Genomic DNA, 13,265 nt, shown 5'->3' on the forward strand with positions numbered 1-13,265 from the left:
ACATGCCGCTGCCGGCACCCCGCTCGCTGGCCCGGCGAGGAGAGGCCGGTCTGGGGTGCGGGCAGGGCGGCGGGCAAACTCCTGGCCCGTAAGCCGATCAGCATCCCCGGGAGCAGATTGGGGCTCGGGCTTAGCGCGCTGACATCAGGGCGCATCTGACAATGCGATTTGCTCGGGCGGCGCGGCACTCAGCGGGGCTGCTGGCGGCGGTGCGGAGAGGGGCTGCCGGCACGGAGCGGGGGGCACTCCGCGTGTGGGAGCTGCAGCGGGCGCGGGGCCCGCGAGCGGGGCAACTGCGGCTTCTTAGAGATGTGCCAAGCACGTATTTCTAACGGAAGGCACCTAGGCATTAGACTGGGAGGAGTGACGCGTGCACAAACTGAGTTTCTGCATTGCCGTAGTTGTTCTGTAACTCTTTTTCACATGCTATGGATTGGCACATGGGTCCAGGGAGGGAAGACCTACCAGTCAACCCAGTGGGATACTCCGTTTCTTCACTCAGCGCTTGTGAGGCCACACCTAGAGTACTGTGCACGACTTTGGGCCCCTCACAACAAGAAATACACTGAGGCTTCGGAGTGTGTCCAGAGAAGGGCAATGAAGCTGGTCTGGAGCACAAGGAATGGCTGAGAGAGATGGGATTGTTTAGTCTGGAGGAGGGTCAGGGGAGACCTCATCACTCACTACAGCTCTCTGAAGGGAGGCTATGGCCAGGTGGGGGTCAGCCTTTTCTTCCATTCATTCCAGAATGACAGGGAATGGCTTTAAGTTGCAGCAGTTCAGGTTGGATATGAGGAAAAATTTCTTCTCCGGCTGTGGTGAGATGTTGGAACAGGGTGCCCACGGAGGTGGTGGAGTCACTGTTCCTGGAGGTTTTCAAGATGTAGATGTCACACTGAGAGATGTGGGTTAGTGGGCATGGTGGTAGTGGATTGACAGTTGGACTGCATGGTCTTACTGGTCTTTTCCGGCCTTCTATGATCCTGTGATTGTTTCAACAGCACTTTGAGGTGAACCTCACGTACGTGAGAGGCTTCAGCAGTTAGTTGTCTGGGGTCCACGTCTGCAGTGAAGGAAACGAGCATTCTGCAGTGAGTTGAGGCAGAGTGTGAGACGATTTTTGAATTAAAAGAAAGCGTCGATTTTAGAGTCACACAGAAGCATGAGTAACAGGGTCTGGGTAGTGGATGCTCACAGCTTTGCAAGAGTACCCCATACAAAACCAGACCTCAGCGTTGCCACCATGCCAGGGGGCTTTTGCCAATGCCAAGCTGCAGGGCGGGAGTGCGGCGTCTAGCAGACGGATATCTGTAATCAGAATTAGCAACAGATAGTGCCCTGATTGGCTGCCTCTGCAAAGAGGCTAACCCGGGAAGAAATGGGATTAAACTGCTCCCTCACCTCCACGCATCCCGGGGATCACTGCTTCATGTTTGAAGTAGTGCTCGCACTGATGCTGCCCATCTCCAGACAAGTTTTCATGTAAAGAAAGGCTCCCTGGCACCGTCGCTCCTATCTCTCTGCTTCCAAATCGCATGCTTTGGACTTGGTGTAAATTACAGCATGACAGCACTGTTAAGTTTCAGGGCTCCATTCAGAGAACTTTCTGTTTCCCGCTCAGCTGGTGTGGCCATCTGTCCAGCCAGCACAACTCTATCTCTTAGAGCACCACTTGTACTTTGGAAGAACTTCAGCTTTCCTTAAAATCCTGATGCTGACAGGGAGCATTTGCACTGCTGTCAGGCAGAACTTACCGTAGGAGCTCAGTGCCCAGAAAGGCTCCTGCCTGTGGTAACTCTGAGCAGCAGAAAAAGTAGAAGAGTGAATTCTAACAGAACAGGAACAAATATTTTCTTTAAGGTGTCAGATTAATACAGAGCATGCACTATGCTTCACTTTTCATTTTTCACTTTTACAACTGCTGCTGAGGCTGTTGGTTAGCCTCTGTGCAACGCGACAATGAGCAACAAGACACCACAGAAGGGTGCAGCATATTGCATGCAGACCCTTCCTTGGCCACCCAAGACGATGCTGCGGATCTTGGTCCTGCCAGCACGATGCTGATCTGCTTGAGCACAGCCATATAGGTAAAACAGATTATGCTCAGTTTCTAAATGCCTTCAGTGGCATGGCAAACAGGGTTTCTTGTCATTTGTGCTTCAGTGTGCAACTGAAGAGAGAACAACGTGAAGAAAGGCTACAGAATAAGTCTGCAAAATGCTTTCAGTTGAACAGAAAGAAACTGTTTACATGGCTTCCGTAAGAGGACAGCCTCAAACCTTTTTTCTAGAATAGATACCAGTTAATGTCACTGGAGTTAAGTGTTGGTATTTAGAAATTTTGCAATAAAAACAAAGAAATAAAGATTGCCATCTTAAAGCAAATAGCCTTATATTGTATCTATTTATCACCATCTCATCAAAATTTACTGCTGGAAATTAACAAGGCAGGAAATTAAAATATCCAGAGCAGATCCTACCTGTCTTCATGCAGACAAAACTTCCTTTGAAAAAAATACAAGTTTTTGGAATGACGATAGCACTGAGCCCCCACAGTTTGCCTCGTTAAGGTTTACAAGCCATTTCCTTTACAAACAGTTCTGAGGCTGAGATTTAATGAGGTTTATGTCTGATAGTAAAATTAGAATGAAGATTCAGTGAGTGTTGAGTGTCCCTCCCACACTCAATGATTTAACCTAGGGAAAAATTTCACGTACTGACAGAGATTGCCAGTGTTGTTAAAAAGCAAATCTGGTCAGGACAAAAGAGTAGGTTTCTAGAAGGAAAAGTAAATAAATCCAATTACTTGCTTGGATTGTTTAGCTATTTGGAACTTCGGATAGACGGGAATGCTGATTATGTCTTATTTTTACCTGCAGGATGCCTGTGTACCCTTTTTGAAGTTCTGGGGGTGTTTCCCTCTTCCTCAGATGAGCTCTTTGCAAAAATCCTGCAAACAAGAGAAGATGAGGCTGGTGAGATACTCAAGGTAAAGGTGAGGCATTAATTTGAAGAGATCACTGAGGAATTATTTCCTGCTGATATAAAGAGCCAAAGAGAGAGAACATTTGTTTTCATATTTACCCGATTGGAGGAAGAGCATGGGGAAGAGCATTTACAAACATAAACCTGGCAGCATTTGCTAAGCCACCCACTCCGCTTAGGAAGTCCACCCCATTTAGAAGGAGTGGTTTTGGAGCCTTAGTTTTCCTAAGCTTTAGCTAATACTTGATGTGAAATCCTGCTTGATCTGAGAAGTAATGTCTGTTGCAGGTGGAAATTACATGATGTTTCCTAGAAACCAAAGGCTCGGGCTCAATGCTGACAGTGGAGGCGGAGAATAGAAACACTAGCAATCATCTTGCTAAATGTTAGTGTTTTCTCAGTTGCTGTTAGTGTGGGGAGTCACAGTATGAAACGGACATAAAACTACTACAGAGTGCCCAAAGGAGGCCTACAAAGGGCGTGGAGGGCAAGACTTACGAAGAGCAGCTGAGGCCCCTGGGTTTCCTCAGCCCAGAGCAGAGGAGCTGAGGGGAGGCCTCATGGCGGCTGCAGCTCCTCACAGGGAGCGGAGGGGCAGCGCTGAGCTCTGCTCTCTGTGACAGTGACAGGGCCCGAGGGAACGGCATGGAGCTGTGTCAGGGGAGGGGCAGCTGGGGGTCAGGGACAGGGTGTGCACCAGAGGGCGGTGAGCATGGAACGGGCTGCCCAGAGAGGTGGGCACAGCACGAGGCTGCCAGAGTTCAAGGTGTGTTTGGACAACGCTCTCAGTCATATGGCCTGATTTTTGGATGGTCCTGTGTGGATCCAGCAGCAGTACTCAGTCCTTGAGGGTCCCTTCCAACTCGGGATATTCTGTGATACTATGATTCGCATTAAACCGTATCTCTGATATCTCTGTCCAGGTAATGTAATGGAGGGATATAAGCGTCATAATCCAAAGCTCCACTGCAGGAAGCCACGTACTTAAGTCTTTTTGGACAATTTCCTCAGAACTGTGAAAAACTACTGTTTCAGCATGCTCCTGGTAAGGCACTGCACTTCTTATGTGCTGTTTTGATATTTTTGGAGGTGGTGTATAGAAGGCTGATGGTGAAGGAGCAAGCGAAGTGAAAGGGGAAGCGAGATGGATGGAGTTCCCCATAGCTGCTCTTTTCAAATTTACTGTAGGCTGTGTTAATGATGAAGGTCCTTGAGGCTTCCAAGAATTCCCCAGTGTGAAACTTCTGTGTTTGCATTTCTCTTGATTTCTGTCTGAGGGAATTCCTTGGGAAAAAACTGATGAAAATTTCTTTTCAGTGTTCATATGTTGTTTCTTTAAGAGACTGAGGAAAACAGAAGTTTGCATAAAATCCCTGGCTGGGGCTCTGCCTCGTCTGAAGAGTGGGTTCAAAAAATCCCCACTGCATTTGTTTTTTATTTTTTCAGTTTGCATATTCTTTCTTAAAATACTACACACGTGCACACGGTGTGTACATTCTTTGTTTGAAATGCCAGTTTCTGTCTTTTTTGTTGGATGAAGGCTAAGGAACATAGAGAGTGGGAGAGCAAAACATTTCTCCAATTGTAAGTTTAATTTTCTTTTCCTGGGTTTTACTATATTTTGAATCATAGAATCACCAAGGTTGGAAAAGACCCACAGGATCACCCAGTCCAACCATCCACCCATCACCAATGGTTCTCACTAAACCATGTCCCTCAACACAACGTCTAAACGTTCCTTGAACACATCCAGGGTCGGTGACTCCACCACCTCCCTGGGCAGCCCATTCCAGTGCCTAACATAATACATAATACATAATACATAATGTTATTTTGATAACGTAATACTTCACTAGAAGTGAATAAGTTACAAAAATGACTAGGGAAATATCCCCTAGATATATTCACTTTCTAAATTATAAATACTGAATCATCTGATTTTTTCAACTGTATTAGCATGCATGAGAAGGTATTTGCAAACTGTTGTTTTGCTTCTAGTGTAGCAGAGGGCTCCCCACTTACCTGTGAAAAGATGTCACTCAGGTGGGTATCTAAAAGAAAAAAGCAATGTAGTCCTTACACCAAAGTCTTTCATTTCTCCCTCACAGAATTTCTTTCTACATGCAAAGAGTAAGCCATGCATGTGCTTCACATTTTCTTAAAGTAGTTCCTCTGACTTTATTGTCAGATGAGGCAGCCAATAATAGGCTGTGTTGATACTGGTATGAATAAGCCTGATGATGCTGTTCCATATGGACAAAACATGTAGCACATCTACTCTTTCACTTCTGAAATTTAAGATCCATTCACTCCTCTTCTGCAGATTTTCCACATATCTGTGGGTGCTTTCAGCCTTTCTAGCCCTAAGTTTTGGCTCTGGGATGTTCAGGATATGGCTTTACAGTTTGGAAGAGGTTCAGGTGGTATTTAACTTCAAGCCATGGGTACCAAGTGCTAGCCAATTACCACAGACATGTGCCAGTCTCCCCCTGCTGTAGTCCTGCGTCAGTAAACTGTAAGCAAGTGAGTACTGAATTCATTCTAATTCAGTATTTTCTGACAAACCCCAGAGAAAGCCTTAATATGTGACCCACTTTCTATTTCTGAAATACAATGTTTTTAATCCTCTTTCTGTTTCAGTTTTGCCTAATACAAACTGGGAGTCGGTCCCTGCTATCTAATGCAATCCACTAGCGGAAAAGCACTGTCAGAAAAACAGAAACAGAAATATTTTTTCCAAGTAAAGAAATTAAAGACAAAGTCTGAAAGTTTCGCTGCCAAATGTATTCGTTTCGAGTGTGTTTGTCTCATTGAACACTCCTGTGAGAATTTGGAGCACTTTAGAATAGAGCTTGCACCATGGCATGCTTCAGCACAGAGCCTGAGTTCCTGTTGTAAAGGTGAATATCGTTCTCATTTTATAGGCGCTGAAATTGAATTAGAGAGTATTTAGATGCAGCAGAGCAATGCATAATGTGACTCTAAGCATACAAATGTCTTATTTTGGAACTACTCAAATGCTTTAAACAAGTCATGGTTTAAATGGCTTGTCCAAAACCATACAGCCAGGAAGATGAGGGAGAGGGTCCGGCTCCTTACTGAGATCTTTAAAGAAAGTATCCTAAATATAAATAGCGCATCTCCATCGAGGCTACAGGTGCTCATATTGAAGCTGTTTCTCTTTTTGGAATGTAATGAATGCTGGCCAGCAAATATTGTAAAAGGCACTTTGTGACATCGAAGTCAACACAGTAATTATATTCAATATCCTGTGTTTTTGTCAGGCTTTCTTCTAGACAACTGAATATAAACTAGAGCACTGATAAGCAAAGTATTCTCCAGGAAGGATACAAGACTACTTTATTGCTTCACATAACTTTTTTTTCAGTTTGCACTTACATGGTATCAAAGTAATATCACATTGAAAACGTGACTGTGTGTGCAAGGAGTCATGCTTCAGAGGAGGAGTTCTTTTCTCTTTCCTGTCTCTTCCAGAGATAACTGGTCTTTCTGGCATTAACTGGTGGTTTCACCGGAGCACACAGCATTGTGATTAACCAGGGGCTTCAACTGAAAGGCATGCATGCATTTTTGCAATTTAATGATAAAGATATGTGTGCTTTGAAAACATATTAGAAACTTGTAGAATGACTGTGGGGCTATTATTATTTTCATATTGTGCCCTGCTAGCTTTCATCGCCTCTAACAGGATCATACTGTTTCTCATCTTTGCAGAAATGTGATGTTCTTGAAGGAGATTTCTTTTTCCTGGAAACATTTAAGTTGTCATGTTGCCAGGTTAAAATAAAGAGACTCTTGTCTCATCCAAAAGTTTCCTTCCTTCTTGGTGCTTTTGTAATGCAGTTTCCACAAATTGCAAACATCATGGGACTTGTCCCAAGAGATGCTCAAGGAAAAACTGAATGTTATACATGTAGCATACCCCCTTACAAACCATACCTCCCATTTGATCATCATTTATGCAGTTCAAAATGTCTTACTCTGTTGTACCTCCTTCCTCAGCACCTTTTGGCAAGAAAATACCCTTCCTTTTATTTTCTATGGAAGAAATCATAGACTCATAGAATGGCCTGGGTTGAAAAGGACCACAAAGATCATGTAGTTTCACCCCCCCTGCTATATGCAGGGTCTCCAACCACCAGATCAGGCTGCCCAGAGCCACATCCAGCCTGGCCTTGAATGCCTCCAGGGATGGGGCATCCACAGCCTCCTTGGGTAACCTGTTCCACTGCGTCACCACCCTCTGAGTGAAAAACTTCCTCCTAATATCCAACCTAAACCTCTTTGTGGTGCATGGTTCGATTGATTGTTGTCTTGTACAGCTGTCTTCTGTATGGGTATAGTCTATGAAAATGAGGAGCTGTCACTGTTAGAAATATATTATGGATCTTTTTTGCCCTCTGTACTGAGCTAGTTGGAAAGTAATACCACACTGAGAGTACAATATCTTCTTTCTGTGTTGTTCTCGTAAAATACATTCTCTTTACAGATCCAAAAAAGTGTGCTTCTGATTCAGTAAAGGATGTATAAGAATCGCATGGTTTTATTTTCTCTTGATGCATTCTGTGAATTTAGTGTGACTTCCTTTTTATTGCTTCTTGAATATCCAGCAACAAGAAAGTCTTCAGCTTTCTCTGTAAGAAGGCAGCATTGAGGGATGAAATTTTCACAGTCAAACTACTTCACAAACAGCAATTAATAATCAGAAGACACTCATAGGTAAATATTCTTATCTCTGTTTTTCAGTTGGCGAAACTGAAATAAAGAGGCCAAGGTCAACGTCTTCTAATTTAAAATCTATGGTTATACTTCAACAACTAAATGAGTAAAATGAACTGCAAATTTTTAAAACCCATGAAGTCAAAAGGACTGCACATTCTTGGGAATCCTGAAAATCCGAACACTTATTTATATGCCAGACATGGTGTAACCAAGTTAAACATTCTTGTTTTAATGATTAGGGCAATGTTAGGTCATGGTCAAAGACATTCTGAGTTTTTGGAGTTCAGCAGTAGATATACCCATTTAAATTACTTCCTTTATTCATTTTCACTTATGTAATATCAAGATAGAATCATAGAACTGTTTGAATTTGAAGGACCTTTAAAGGTCATCTGGTCCAACTCCCCTGCAATGAACAGGGATACCTACAGCTAGATCAGAGTGCTCAGAGCCCCATCCAGCCTGGTCTTTAATGTCTCCAAGGATGGGGCTTCCACCACTTCTCTGATTCCACTGTTTCACTGCCCTTACTGTAAAAAAAAAAACAACTCTTTTCTTATATCCAGTCTAAATCTGCCCTCTAGTTTGAAACCATTTCCCCTTGTCCTGTCACAACACACTCTGCTAAAGAGTCTGTCCCCTTCTTTCTTACAACCCCACTTCAGATAGTGAAAGACCACTCTGAGGTCTCCCAGGAGGTTTTTCTTCTCCAAATTGAACAGCCTCAACTTTCTTAACCTGTCCTCGTAGGAGAGATGTTCCATCCCTTGGATCATTTTTATGGCCTTCTTTTGGGCATGCTCTAACAGGTCCATGTCTCTCCTGTACTGAGGACTCCACATCTGGACGCAGTACTCCAGGTGATGTCTCACCAACACAGTTTAGAGGGGCAGGATCACCTCCCTCACCCTGCTGGCCACACATCTTTTGATGCTGCCCAGGGTACGGTTAGCTTTCTGGGCTGCGAGGGCACATTTCTGGCTCATGTCCAGCTTCCCATCCACCAGTACCCCCAGTCCTTTTCGACAAGGCTGTGCTCCATCCTTACATTCCCCAGCTTGAATTGATAGCAGGGTTTCCACAACCCAGGTGCAAGACATGGCACTTGGATATCTTGAACCTCAAGAGGTTCACCTGGGCCCACTGCTTGAGCCTGTCTTGGTCTCTTTGGATGGCACCCCATCCCTCATGTGGGGTGTGTTGACTGCACCACACATCTTGGTGTCTTAGACAAACTTGCTGAGGGTGCACTCAATCCCAAACCCTGTTTGAAAGGGTGCCTGGAGTGGTGAGCAGTGATACAGGCCTGCAGCAGTATGGCTGGTGTGGTCACGTCCCTTAGGAGCAATTTGTTAATAAAGTGGCACTCAAAATGCACGTCAAGAATGCATTTTTTTTGTAGGACTCTTAAAGATGTGGGTTTTTTAACTGTGAAACTCAAATGTTTTGAACTCATTGACCCTCTTAGCCCCCTCTCACACATTAAGGCATGGGGAGAAAACAGATTTTCCCTTTTTCAGCAAACATGACAGAAAAATGTTAGTATAGAAGGTACAGTGTTTGCTGCCTAAGTAATCAGTGGTGGAAGAAATGTCTTAGCTCTTTATTTACATGCGCTCCATCATTCTTGTGCTGTGCTTTTCTATCTCCCTTAGAGGAGAGGTCACATCAGCTCTTTCCTTTCTCCCTACTGCCCAGAGGTGGCACGTCCTGCCTGCAGAAATGGAGTGCCCTGGGCACACTCTGCCCCCCAGGTAGGCAGGCAATAAGGGGGACACGAGCCAGGGGCTGTTGCAGAGATGGATGATAATTCTTGCAGCAGAAACCTGGAGACAGTACGTAGGCATTCCTGGAAAGGCACAGGTTTTATCTTAACTGTGCATACTGTTTGTTATATTACTCACATGAGTTTCATTACACCAGTAAGTGTATTAGCATTACAAGAAGCATAATGAAGCATAATTGGCACAAGGGCTCAGTGTGAGCTAATTGATCTGCAAAAAAAAGGCCATTTCAGAATGCAGACAGGAAACATAAATCTTGACATTTCCTAGAAATTTCCAGGAGGGATTTTATTAACAAAATAATAAGAGAGAATTTAGAACTTGCTAGCAAGCTGATTAGGTTTTTTTTGTTGTTGTTGATTGGTTTATAAAAACAGTATCTTGTTTATCACACGGCAATGTGGTGTACCAACAGGGACTTCAATATGGAGCTGTGTTTGATTGCAAACACTGCTGAAGATGTTGTTTTGGGAACAATGGGTTACAACATAATTAAGAAGACTGTTGCTTTTGTTGTGGAGGCAAAAATCTAATAATATTACTGAGATAGGGAAACACAATCTCCCTGTAACAAACCTGTCAGTACCATTACAGGATTTTGCACTGTGATATGCTGCACTGCATACTTTGAAGATAAACCACAAGGGATACGTTTTTAACAGGTTACCATGGGATTTTGAGACATTCATCTGATCAGCTGAGAGGGACAGGTTGCCAATTAAAAACAGTGTAGTGGCCTTTAATTTAAAGCAAAAACAAAAATTCTGCCTCCTGCTGTACCTGTCTTTGGTTCTTGATTAAATTAAAAATACATTATTCAATTATTAAAAGAAAAAGAAAAAAGAAAAACAACACAAAAGCAACAACAACAGAGATCTAACATTTTATCTTACAAACCTGCCTTCTATTTATCCATATTAAACCTATCTGGAATTGCGCTGCTGGGATTTAGGGTTCATTCTAGTGGCATATGCCACGTTCCTCACTCAGCTTTTATTTACCTCTGAGCAACAAATCCCTCGGCAAGCTAAGAAAAATGCATTAGTAACACTCTAAAACACTGCAGAATTGCAAGAGATGCAGATCTGAGTGCTGTGAGAGACAGGTTCAGTTTACTCCTCGTTTCCCCATGTTAATGTTTGGGAGCGAGTCATTTTGCACTGTGTATGCCAAGGCAGCAGCCCAAGCACTGTAGTGGGTGGAGTTCCTCCCTTTGTGTGGTGGTGGGGCAGCTCAGCACAGGTGGTGCCACTCCTGTCATTGACCTTCCCACCTTTGTGCCACAGGTGGGCTCCTGTCTTCTAGCTGTGGAGGAAGAGTGGGTGGCATAGGCTGGGTGAATAGAACCTCCCCCAGTCCAGCACCATGGTTTCAGCTGGGGAATGCCAGTCAGGGGCTGCTCAGCAGGGGAATACCTGACCTGTCAGCAGAAATCTGAGAGAAACTGAACTATTTAAACCTTTTTTTTTTTAAGATAATGTGGTTATTGATGGTGCTAAGTACACAATCTTTGAAAGCTTGCTTGCAAGTGGCAGTCCTTGAAATCTGTTACTTACTCTGATACGTATACTACAAAACAATGCACAAACTGGGAGTAGCCCCCGAAATTGTGGTTTGTCTGAGCTCATTCTGCTGCAATCTGGGATCAAGCTTCCACCCTCTGAATACTTGCTGATGTGAGGCATGACTACACAAGTTAGTTATTAATTAGTAAAAACTGCATAACTAAGAATTCAGCTGTCAGGAACCAGTGATTTGGAAGTACACCTTGCTGAGCCAAGTTCTTGGCTACTTCTTTGTGTCTACCCTCAACCTTTGTTCCTGCACTTCAAACTTTTCACGTGTGGCCCCAGGACATCACAAAGTGATTTCATGTGACCAACGTTCCATTCATGGGGAGCAAGGCTTATTAACTGAAGTTCTGTGCTGGACTTTTGAAGAGAAGTCCGTGACGCTCCTGATTGATATCAAGGATTCCGTAACAGAGATTTTGCCTCTTGGTCCTTCTGTGATTAAGGCAGCTTAGCATTTTCCCATTGCAAGGAACCCTTAAAACTTCAGCAAGTTTCAAATATTCCAGCAACACTCAAGCAAAAATCCTTGTTTTTTAGGAGGGTTGTTTTTATGACTTTATTTTTTTTACCCTAATTTTCTTTGCTGCTTTCAAGATATATATATATATATTTAAGTGTGTTGTTCTGGCATGATAAAAAAGCAAGCAACCAGCCAAAACAAAAGAGAAAGCACTCTGATGTCGTCTTTGAATACTGACTTTCCATAAATATTCTGATGAGTTCTTTTCCCCAGTGATGCCTTTCTGCAGCCCTTTGAGCCTCACTGGCTACTGGTCACCGGATGTATGGTCCTTGTTCCCCAAGGGTCTCTATTCCTTCTTTTCAAAGTCCTTGATTTATTTTTCAAAAGTTTTATTCTGTCACTGCTGCAACTGAAACGTACCCATGTCATCGAGAAAAACAGACATAGAAGCTGCATAAATATTAAGGGAAAGGGAAAGGCACGTGTGTCAGGTAGCTAAATATGTTTGCTCACCGTAGACTGACCAAATCCATGTCCTTAGCACCTCCAGCAGTGTACTGTAAATTAGTGCACGCTTATGACCACTGTTTATTCTTAAAACTCCTTTGAAAAAGCTTTTTCTGTGTGTGGCAAATTTTGTTTCACAGTGAACTGTTCTCTTCTGAAATCATCTTTGCTTCACTTCTACCATTCCTTTTTCTTTCTCCTTTTTATTATTATTATTATTTTTACCCAGGAGATATAAAAGATAAGGAGAGATGAGAACTAGAATCCCCTACACTGCCATGACCTTTGGGCCGGCAGGCCTCCAGGCCCTTATCCCTCCAAGTAGGCCCTGCCACGCCTTGCCCTGCTGCTGTTACACAAGCCTTGTGCAGACGCCTTTGGATTAGTGTACAGGGATGCTGGGTTTGTGTAACACCACCCAGCAGCTCTCATTGGAAGGTATTCAAGCAGAAGGAGACTGGCACAGCCATCCTCAACGTGCCCATGCTTCTCCTGGCTGTGAGGAAAGGACCTTTCTCCTAGTTAGAGCAGTGGTATGCTGCCAGCACAAAGGTTCGCAATGGTTCAGTGTTCCTGAGTGAACGAGACTTTCCTGTTTAGTACTCAAGGCCTGTGTCCTAAACTGAAACAAGCCTGAGTTACCTTCCTCGGCAACCTTTCCATCATAAAATTGAATGCTATCAAATACTGGCTGCCCGATCTCTTCTATTTCAGACCGCAGAGACACTGTGCCTCTAACTTCCTTTGTTAAAGACTCTCCATAGCATGACTTTGCCTTTCGTTGCCTGAAGTTTGTGTGGGTGCACACAGCTGTGCAGGCCAGAGGGTCAGTGATGTTAACAGCCTGTTAGAAAATGTGTTTCTGCAAAAAAAAATATATATATATTGTCATAAATTCTGGTTAGGGGAAAATATGCATATCACAATGGAAGGGCTTCAGCCTCACCCTGTCACCCTCACCCTGCTGGGTGCAGGCTGTAAGGCACACGCCATGTCTACACAGCTAGGGCCCACTTCCCACCAGGCCTCTGCTTTTATAAAATAACAGTGGTTTCTTTTTCTAAGTCTTCCTCTGCTTTGTCTTTTTGCCTGTAAGCTCTTTAGACCAGGGTCTCTGCCATATATGCACTGTCTGGACCCCAGTGTTACTCTAGAAACTGCTGCACCCTTCACTGCCAAACACGAATAATGCGGCATTATTATCATCTCC

General features: G+C 43.8%; 1 long non-coding RNA gene across 3 annotated transcripts; it reads left to right on the forward strand.

Moving 5' to 3' along the window:
* Positions 1–222: 222 nt before the first annotated feature.
* On the forward strand, positions 223–7,801 carry LOC121109618. 3 transcript variants are annotated; one of them, XR_005857452.2, is made up of 3 exons: positions 223–2,087; positions 2,879–2,988; positions 3,908–7,801. It is a non-coding gene; the product is annotated as an uncharacterized LOC121109618 (long non-coding RNA). The 3 variants fall into 3 exon arrangements; XR_006936896.1 differs by having other exon boundaries at positions 223–2,994; XR_006936895.1 differs by having other exon boundaries at positions 223–2,988.
* Positions 7,802–13,265: the final 5,464 nt, after the last annotated feature.

Source organism: Gallus gallus, chromosome 2, assembly GCF_016699485.2.
Source record: "Gallus gallus isolate bGalGal1 chromosome 2, bGalGal1.mat.broiler.GRCg7b, whole genome shotgun sequence".
Classification (NCBI taxonomy): Eukaryota; Metazoa; Chordata; class Aves; order Galliformes; family Phasianidae; genus Gallus; species Gallus gallus.